The following is an 11,068-nucleotide window of genomic DNA, read 5'->3' as shown; positions in this document are numbered from 1 at the left end:
GCAGTGTAAACAAGAGTAGGGCATTTATAAGTAGTTAAGAATGGAGAATAGGAGAATGACTAGACAGAAAATAGTAGGGATGACAAGTTTTTTGGGGCTCGGCCTAAGTGGTGGGGGTGACGTCATAAAGCCCTGTTGCAAAAAGTAGGGTAAGGACGAATAGACCTAATAGAATGAAGGGATGTATTAGGCTCATAAGGGTTATTACTGTTCTTCAGAAATACGAGTGAGTTTAAGGGAAGTAGGGGAGAGTACTTGCGACTTCCAGGAGGAAGAGGAGGGATTAGGCTGGCTCTCTGATGGACAGAGCTTTATTCTGGAATGGTGAACCCAGTGGGGAGGATCCTGCAGGCAGACAGCAGTTGGGGTACTATAGGTGACTAAGTAGGGTCCGGTCCATTGAGGTTGTAGAGTTTGAGGGGTCAATTCTTAACAAGAACTGATCGTCCAGCTAGGGTGTCTTCATATGGCTGGGGATCTGGAGTAGGCAAGAGAAGATTAGCAGCCTGGCGAATTTCCTGTCTAGCCTGTTGGAGGACTATAAGATAGTCGCCTAGAGGGCTGGAGTCTGGGATGAGGTTGGGGCCAAGCAAGAAAGTGCGTCCATATAAAAGTTCAAATGGACTGTACCCTGTAGCATCTTGAGGACAGGCTCTAATTCTGAGAAGCACAAGAGGTAAAAGTACTATCCAATCCTTTTTAAGTTGGAGGCTGAGCTTGGTGAGGTGTGTCTTTAAAAGACCATTAGTTCCTTCTACCTTTCCTGAAGATTGAGGATGGTAAGGGATATGAAGGTTCCATTGAATACCAAGAGCCTGAGAAACTGCTTCGGTGATTTGACTAGTAAAGGCTGGTCCATTATCAGACTGTATAGAGGTGGGAAGGCCAAACTGAGGAATTATATCTGACAGAACGGAAGAAATGACTGTGGTGGCCTTCTCAGACCCTGTGGGAAAGGCCTCTACCCATCTAGTGAAAGTGTCTACTTAGACTAAGAGGTATTTGAGTTTTTGTGACTCGGGGCATGTTGAGTAAAGCTAATTTGCCAGTCCTGGGCGGGGGCAAATCCTTGAGCTTGATGTGTAGGGAAGGGAGGGGGCCTGAATAATCCTTGAGGAGTAGTAGAATAGCAGATGGAACACTGAGAAGTTATTTCCTTGAGGATAGATTTCTATGATGGAAAGAAAATGAGAGGTTTTAAGAGGCGGGCTAGTGGCTTGTACTACAGCATAGCCTGCCTTTGCTGGTGTGTGGTAATTAGGCCTGGTGGAACCATCATCAATAAACAAAGTGTGATCAGTGTAAGAAACAGGGAAGAAGGAAATGTGGGGAAATGAGGTGAACATCAGGTGGATCAGAGAGATGCAGTCATGAGGGTCAGGTGTGGTATCAGGAATAATGTGGGAGGCCGGATTGAAGTCTGGGCCAGGAATAATGGTAATTGCGGGAGACTCAACAAAGCGTGAGTGCAGCTGAAAGAGCCAGGGGGCAGAAAGTATATGTGTCAGGTGTGAGGAAGAAAATAGATTTTGGAAGTTATGAGAGCTGTAGAGAGTGAGTTGAACACAGTTTGTGATTTTAAGGGCCTCTAAAAGTATTAGGGCAGCAGCAGCCACTGCACGGAGACATAATGGCCAGCTTAAAACTGTAAGGTCAAGTTGTTTGGACAAAAAGGCTACAGGACGCGATCCTGGTCCTTGTGTAAGAATTCTGACTGCACAGCCCTGCACTTCAGCTGTGTGTAATGAAAAGGGTTGGGATGAGTCAGGGAGAGCTAGAGTGGGGGCAGTCTCTAAAGTTGTCTTCAAGGAACAGAAAGAGGAGTGGGGAAAGGATTTAGGATCTATGGGGTCAGCTAGGTTTCCTTTTGTGAGTTTATATAATGGTTTTGTTAGGATGGCAAAACTAGGTATCCAAAGGCGAAAGTATCTAACCATGCTGAGGAAGGAAAGGAGCTGTTGTTTTGTAGAAGGGGTTGGGGTTTGAGAGATTAGTTGAACACGATCGGCAGGGAGAGCACGTGTGTTTTTATGAGAATTATGCTGAGATAGGTAACAGATGAGGAAGAAATTTGGGCTTGACTGAAATAATGGGGGTTTTCTATGAAGATTTGTGGCAGTACAGCCTAGGTAATTTGCTGAGCCTGATGGGTGTCAGGGTCAGTCCAAGTGAAAGTGAAGAGAGGCTGGGATGACGGGTGCAAAGGAATAGTAAAGAAAGCATGTTTGAGATCCAGAACAGAATAATGGATTGTGGAGGGAGGTCTTGAGGATAGGAGAGTATATGGGTTTGGCACCATGGGGTGGATAGGCAAAACAATTTGGTTGATAAGGCGCAGATCCTGAACTAACTTGTAAGGCTTGTCTGGTTTTAGGACAGGTAAAATGGGGGAATTGTAAGGAGAGTTTATAGGCTTTAAAAGGCCATGCTGTAGCAGGTGAGTGATAACAGGCTTTAATCCTTTCAAAGCATGTAGTAGGATGGGATATTGGCATTGAGCAGGGTAAGGATGATTAGGTTTTAATGAGATGGTAAGGGGTGCATGATCGGCCGCCAAGGAGGGAGTAGAGGTATCTTATACTTGTGGGTTAAGGTGGGGGAATACAAGAGGAGGACGCAAAGGAGGCTTTGGATTGGGAAGAAGGGATGCAATGAGATGCAGCTGTAATCCAGGAATAGTCAGGGAAGCAGATAATTTAGTTAAAATGTCTCAGCCTAATAATCGTACTGGGCAGGTGGGGATAACTAAAAGGAGGGCTTAAAAGAGTATTGCCTAAGTTGGCACCAGAGTTGGGGAGTTTTAAGAAGTTTAGAAGCCTGGCTGTCGATACCCACAACAGTTATGGAGGCAAGGGAAACAGGCCCTTGAAAAGAAGGTAATATGGAGTGGGTAGCCTCCGTATTGATTAAGAAGGGGATGGACTTACCCTCCACTGTGAGAGTTACCTAAAGCTCAGCGTCCGTGATAGTCTATGGGCTTCCGAGGCAATCGGGCAGCATCAGTCTTCAGCCGCTAAGCCGAGAAGATCTGGGAAGGAGTCAGAGAGCCTTGGGCCAGAGTTCCAGTGGCTGCCAGGTGAGTTGAACAGTCTGATTTCCAGTGGGGTCCTGCACAGATGGGACATGGCTTAGGAGGAATCCCGGGCTGCAGGCATTCCTTGGCCTGGTGGCCAGATTTCTGGCACTTGTAGCAAGCTCCTGGGGAAGGTGGTTCTGGAGGAACGCCTGGCCACTGTGGTTTAGGCGTTTGGAAGTTCTTGTGTGCTGGAGATGTGGCTGGGATTTGTCTCACAGTGGAGGAAAGGAATTGAAACTCAGAAATATATTGCTACTTGGCTGCCTCTATTATTGTACACCTTGAAGGCGAGGTTAATTAAGTCCTGTTGTGGGGTTTGAGGGCCGGAATTTAATTTTTGGATTTTTATTTAATGTCGGGAGCAGATTGGATAATAAAATGTATATTGAGAATAAGATGGCCTTTTGATATTTTAGGGTCTAGGGCTGTAAAGCGACTCAGGGTTGCTGCGAAATGAGCCATGAACCGGGCTGGATTTTTATATTTGATGAAAAAGAGCCTAAACGCTATCTGATTTGGGATAAAGAAAAAGGAGCATTAACCTTGACTATGCCTTTAGCTCCAGCCACCTTTTTAAGAGTAAATTGCTGGGCAGGTGGTGGAGGGCTACTCATGGAACTGAACTGTAAGCCTGACCAGGTGTGAGGAGGGGAGGTGATAAGAGGATTATAGGGTGGAGGAGCGGAGGCTGAGGAAGAATTGGGACCTAGCTCAGCCTGGAGAGGAGCAGCCTGGGGAGGAGGGGAGAGGTCAGATGGGTCTGTAGAAAAGGAAGATTAGAAAGACTCAGCGATGCTTGGGGTTGAGACTGAGGGGACAGGCAGGAGGGAAAGAAGGAAGATTCGGGATGAGTTGCATTGGGCACAGAGACTAGGGAGGGACTGATGTGTAGAAGAATGCCTGGACATCAGGCACCTCAGACCATTTGCCTATTTTAGTCCAAGACAAGAATTATTTAGATCTTGCAGGATGGAAAAATTGAAAGTGCCGTTTTCTGGCTATTTGGAACCACTGTCGAGTTTGTACTGGGGTCAAGCGGCATTGCAGGAGAAAATAAGGCATTTAGGTTTTAGGTTCGGTGTGAGTTGAAGAGGTTTTAAGTTCTTGGGAGCACAGGCTAAGGGAGACGGAGGAATGGAGGGTGGAAGTTTGTCCATAGTGAAAGAGGAAAGCCTAGAGAAAAGAGAGAGTAGAGACATGGAGGGAAGGGGTTCAGGGGTTCTTACCTTCCAGAAAAGTGGGAAAGGGGTCGGGGCATGGAAATAAGGGATTGGGGCACAGAGATAAGAGGTCAGGGCACAGAAATAAGGGATTGGGGCACAGAGATAAGAGGTCGGGGCACGGAAATAAGGGATGAGGCACAGAGATAAGAGGTCAGGATGCGGAAATAAGGGATTGGGGGTTCTTTTCTCCTGGAAAAGCAGGACTTGCCACTAAGGGTGAAGGAGAAGGGGTTTGAGGGGTTCTTGCCCCTCACCCAGAAAAGCAGAGAAGGGGTAGAGACATGGAGAGAAGGGGTTGGGGTACTTGCAGCTCCCCTAGAAAAGTGGAACTTGCTGCTAAGGGTGAAGGACAAAGGCAGGCGTCCCCGTGTGGTCTGACACCTCTGAAACCTGAGTAAATAATCAGGCATCCCTGCAATGATTAAACACCAAGGCAAGGCTGCCTTCCCTAGTCCATGACCGGCGCCGGAGTTTTGGGTCCACAGATAAAACGTGTCTCCTTTGTCTCTACCAGAAAATGAAAGGAATTGAAATTAAGAGAATTGGGAGATTGAAGTGTGGCACCAAGATTGCAAGGAGAAAGAGGTTGAGGGATAGTGACGGAGGTTGGAGAAGAGAGTAAAATGAGGCCGCTTACCGGATTTGAAATTGGTGAGATGTTTCTTGGGCTGGTCGGTCTGAGGACCTGAGGTTGTAGGTGGACCTTTCTCACAGAGCAAAGAGCAGGAGGACAGGGGATTGATCTCCCAAGGGAGGTCACCCGATCTGAGTCACGGCACCAAATTTCATGCGCGTCCGTGTGAAGAGACCACCAAACAGGCTTTGTGTGAGCAATAAAGCTTTTAATCACCTGGGTGCAGGCAGGCTGAGTCCAAAAAGAGAATTAGTGAAGGGAGATAGGGATGGGGCCGTTTTACAGGATTTGGGTAGGTAAAGGAAAAAGGGGGGTTGTTCTCTGGTGGGCAGGAGTGGGGGTCACAAGGTACTCAGTCGGGGAGCCTTTGAGCCAGGATGAGCCAGGAGAAGGAATTTCACAAGACAATGTCATCAGTTAAAGCAGGAACAGGCCACTTTCACCTCTTTTGTGGTGGAATGTCATCAGTTAAGGCAGGAACCGGCCATCTGGATGTGTATGTGCAGGTCACAGGGGATATAATGGCTTAGCTTGGGCTCAGAGGCCTGACAGCCAGGGCTTGGACACCAGACCAAATTGAGAACTAGCTAAAACAGGGCTGCAGTGGAAGAAGCTTTCCATCAGACATGTCCACCAGTATGCCATGTCAGTTACCGCCTCTTTCCTTGGCAATGACAAATGATCCAAGAGTTACTACCCCTTCCCTAGAAATTTCTGCATAAACCACCCTTTAATCTGGATGTTATTAAAAGTAGGTATAAATGTGACGGCAAAACAACCCTGAGCTGCTACTCTCTGCCTACGGGGTAGCCCTGCTCTGCAGTAGCAATCATAGAGCTGTACCACTGCCTCTTCAGTAAAGTTGTTTACTTCTACCTGTGGCTTGCCCTTGAATTCTTTCCTGGGCAAGGCCAAGAACCCCCTCCTGGGCTAAGCTCCACTTTAGGGCTTGCCAGCCCTGTATCAATTAGTACATTTCTATTAACTAAACAAAAGGCTTTATTTACATTTTACCAGTTTTTAAAAATTCTTTCTCTGGACCAAGATCTAATACAGGATATTACATTATATTTAGTCATTTCTCCGCAACCTCCTTTGGTCTTTGACAGTTGCTTACTTATTTATTGTTACTCATTGCTTTGAAATTTGAAAGAATGCTGGTCTGGTATTCTGAAAAATGTCCCAGTTATAAATGATTTTTATCTGAGCAGTGGTATCATCAGTGCTTTTTTTCTTTCCCTTTTTATCGTTTTTCTTGAATCTTAATAATGAAACATAATTAGATCTATTACTTTTCTTATCACAATGTTGGCCAGACATCTTATACCACACATGACAACTTCTTAGCTCATCTTTGTGTCCTGAATGTTCCTTGGCCTCCAGCTGCACACAGGGACAGATTCACAAAGCCTAAGTTTTTCTTTCTTTCTTTCTTAGGGCTCCTGTGCTTTTGTTCCCTGGATGCCTGCCAAGCTTGCTCACATGCACACTCTTACACACCTTTACAGAACAAGGGACAGGATCTGATGGCTATAAAATCCCCACCTTCCATTTTTCAGACAGAAAATTCTCAGTTGCATTTATGTGATTCATTCTGTTCCATTGAATGCCATTGAATTCCACTGAATTCCATTCCATTGAATTCCATTCCATTCTATTCTCAAGTAGATTCTACACTGTTTTTAGAAGGATCAAGACCCAGTGGCTCAAAGCAGAAATCAGTGTTAAAAAATACTCTTAGGTAGGGCCAGTCATGGTGACTCATGCCTGTAATCCCAGTACTTTGGGAAACTGACAAAGGAGGTTTGCTTGAAGCCAGCAGTTTGAGACTAGCCTGGGCAACATAACAAGACCTCATCTCTACCAAAAAAATGTATTTTTAAAAAATTTGCTGGGCATGGTGATGTGTGCATGTAGTCCCAGTTAATCAAGAGGCTGAGGTGGGAGGATCAATTACACCCAGGAATTCAAGACTGCAGTGAGTCATGATCCCACAACTATACTCTAGCCTGGGTGACAGAGCAACACCCTGTCTCTAAGCAAACAAATACGCAAACAACAACAACAACAACTCTTAGAGTGACTTTTCTTCCTTCTATACTTTACTCTTCTCAGTTCCCGGACTCCAGTTTCCTTGGTACAAGCATTTTAAGGTGAGGGGGTGGGGTGAAGTGGCAATCAAACCTCAGACAGAGTAAAACAAAATAATTTTTAAAATGTGTGTAAGTTCATCACATGTTATAAGTAATATCCTTGGCCAGTGCTCATGTTATTTAGATCACTTAGTCTAACTTATCACATCTTATTTGTAGGCATAGGAGGAAAGATTGAAACAAGGGAAAAAAATCTGATGCCTTTTTAATTTAAAGTGGTCTCTTGAACAACATAGGTTTGAATGGCATGAATGCATTCATATGCAGATTTCCTTCCCCCTCTGCCACCCCTGGGACAGCAAAACCAATCCTTCCTCTTCCTCTCCGCCTCAGCCAACTCAAAATGATGACAAAGATGAAGACTTTTGTAATGATCCATTTCCACTTAATGAATAGTAAACATATTTTCTCTTTCCTATGATTTTCTTAATAATATGTTCCTTTCTCTATTTTATCGTAAGAATACTGTATCTAATACATATCACATAGAAAATATGTGTTAATTGACTGTTTATGTTATTGGTAAGGCTTCCAGTCAATAATAGGCTATTAGTAGTTAACTCTTTGGGTTAGTCAAAAGTTATACATGGACTTTTTGACTATTTGAGTGGTTGGTACCCCTTAAAGACCTACATAGTGAAAGTGAACATAATAGATTTGATCACTGATATTAATTAAGCACAATGAGGTCTTTCAAGCCAATAAAATTAGGTAAAGTAAAATGAAAAGGAAGAAATCTCCATAGATACTTTTATCTAAGTTTTGAGTTCTAAAATTAATTCACAAGGAGATAAAAACTAGAATAAGGAGATAAAAGTTGGTCATTATTCTCTATTATATTTTATGTTTGTACCATGACACTGTTGGAGGATATGGAATCATAACAAATTACTCTGTTAAAAACAAATATTCTTGTCTTTTGCAATTAAAAGAGCTTAGCAATGGCACAAACCAGCATGCATATTAGAATTGAGATAAGAATTAAGGTAAATAATTGTGAAGTATTTCTTATGCAAGAGAAAGTAACAAATGAAGGGTAGGATTTTCCTTATTATCACAGACTGTAACATCCAACACTCATTTCTTTACAGGAAAAATATTTCATACTCTGTACAAGGCACTGTGCTAAAAACTGGGCATGTATCAGTGAACAAAACCCACGTAGTCACTGGGACCATGAAACTCCAAGTGGTAGGAAAAGTGTATGCTAAAACGTTGAGGACTTACATAAGCAATACTTTTGAAATGTGACAGATGAAGGAAAACATTAGGATACAATAAAACAGAACAATCTGAGTGGATATCAATTTAAATTAGGTAATTAGGAACGACCTCCTTTAAGTAAAAATTTAAGCTGACCCATAAACCATGGTTGACTTTCTCAGTGAAAAGAAAGACAAAGACTTCTGAAAATAAATAAAGGAAAATTTAAGAAGCAAAGAAAAACTATAAAATATGTATGTTTCTGGTAAAGCATACTTACTAGAAATACTGGAAAATATTGACATGTTAAAAATTACTGACAGCCCAGGTGATACATTAATAATAAATTTGATCCAGTCAACAGAATGAGGTGATGAATTTGCAGTGAAAAAATAAAATAGAAAATACCAGAAGAATAACTATGTCTCTTTAAAACATCCAATTATTGTAGAAAAATGAGTTTACACAAAAAAAATAGGAGTTGTTTTGCTTAAGGGAAAAAAAAACTTTATAATAGGATTTACAATCTTAGCTTTCCTACCGTAGAAGCCCCACTACAGTAGAGAAGGTTATTAAATATTGGTAATATTATAAATATAATTATTCAGCAAAGTAAATGTAAAATGTAGAAATTAAAGATCCACAATTATTCTTTAGTGTATTTGATTAAGAAATTGAAGTACTGAAGCAAATATTACTTATACTATTATTTATATTAGGAATATTTACGCATTACTATGGTACAGTCTCATTGGTACACTGGGGCAAGAAATGTTTGATTTCCACCCAGACTAGAGTTATCCATTTGTGAATGGCTTCTGCATGTTCCATATTCAATTATAAACATAAATTGTATTTATACATGGCTTGGTCTACTTGTTAATTTTCTTTCTCCTCCTATAGAATGTAAGCTCCAAAATTATGCCTCTCTTAATTTTGTCCAGTATCTTCAATAGAATTTTATAAGTATTCATTGAATTAATGAATGAAAACATTATTTTAAAATATTTAGCATTAACAACAGATTTTCATGAAACAGAAACAGTGTAAGTGTACATGTTATCTTCAAAGCAAAATCAATTTCAGAATAATGTGGGGAAAAGACTATTTACCTTTAATTCCAGGAAAGGTAATTCAATTGCCATTATACAGTTAATAAACCTGAAATTCAAAGACAAATGACATGCTTTTGGTAATTTAGCTTTAAATGATATGATTGGGAGTGGGCACAAAGTATTCTGTCATAGATGAGGATTATTTTTAATAATCATTTATCTTCATTCTGTGAATTGAGCTTATGTAGTTTCCTATGCAGACTATTAGATGAAAACTACTTATTTCCATAAACTAGATTCAAGGCTAGTTATACATTTATTTATTTTTGTTTTTCTTTTCCTTTCCTAATTCGTGAGGTTGCTGCATATTTGAGTTATTATAATTCTAATTATTTCTCTCTCCTAAACTCTCTTTACTGTTCCCTTGATGACCGTTGCTTAGTCAACCTGATGAAGCTTGCCTAATAAACTCTTCTTGACATTATAGTAAGGAATTCAGTGGGGGACAGTATATTAGAGGGGTTAATATTGTAGGCTCTGGCACCAGTGCATGGATCCCAGTCCTGTCTTTATCACTTAGCAGTTGTGAAAACTTTAGCAAGTTATTTAACTGTACTTCAGCTCTTCACAGGTAAAGCAAAGATAATGAAAGTATCATTTAATTCCTTGGGAAGACTTCCTTGATCTTTCTACAAGGTTAAGTTGACTATTCTATGATCTTGCAAAACATTACCTTTCTTTTGTAGCACTAATAACACTTTAACACTTGTAATTAATTTCACATCTCTTTGTAGAATGTTTAAGTTTTGGATAATCTTAATGCTATAATCTACATGACAGTATTATTTCTTTTTGGGTTGATTATTGTTTTTTGTTTTTTTTTCTTTGCTCATCATTATATACTTGATAGCTGACACATAGTAGATGCTCAGTGTATAAATGCTGAATTAATGAATAAATTTTCATATTTAGTAGCATCCTATAATTGTAGCATCCCTCCTATTCCATCTTACTGGTGGTATGCAAAGTGTCAACTACTCCCTTTCCCCTTTCTGGCCTCATGCTATTTCCATTGTTTTGAAGTTACTGCATTGGAATTCAATTAAGAATAAAAGGATGAATTTTTTGAATATTTCAATATGACTCCAAATCATAATCGTGCAAAAATAATTCACGTTCCCTTTAGAATCCAGAAGCAAATGACGTTTTATAAAAGCGTGTCAATTAAGGTAGTAAAAACTATTCTTGCCTTCTTCATTATAACAACAATGTACCTTGGTACTATTAAATCTATTTCTCAAAATTAATTTTTAGGAAGTTAAGACAAGGTGTTCTCAGAGCTGTATTAATTTAACTGTAGACCAAAGCTTAATTTCAGACTTGAACACAAGCAAATATACATTTTCTTTCTTTTGTGTATTCATGCTGAATTAAATCCTTAGGTCAAGTAATCAGCCAATTCTTAACAAACTTTTCAAAATAGTTCTATGTTCCCCAGTAGGTAGATGTCCTTATGGGCAAGCTCTATTTTGAAAATCTAAAAATAAAAAACAGTGTAGCTTATTAGGCAGGTGTTAATTGCTTTTTCTAATTGAACAGCAGTAAATACACACTTCCTTTTAACTGAAGAAATATATGCTCTATATTTAAACTTAACTGCCCATATAATCTTAGAGAGAGTTGAAAATTAAAAGTTTTATGATTTCCTTAAAGTTTTTTAACTA

The sequence above is a fragment of the Pan paniscus genome, chromosome 5 (assembly GCF_029289425.2).
Source record: "Pan paniscus chromosome 5, NHGRI_mPanPan1-v2.0_pri, whole genome shotgun sequence".
Taxonomy (NCBI): Eukaryota; Metazoa; Chordata; class Mammalia; order Primates; family Hominidae; genus Pan; species Pan paniscus.
The sequence above is the reverse complement of the archived record's forward strand: the minus strand, read 5'-3'. Positions refer to the sequence as shown.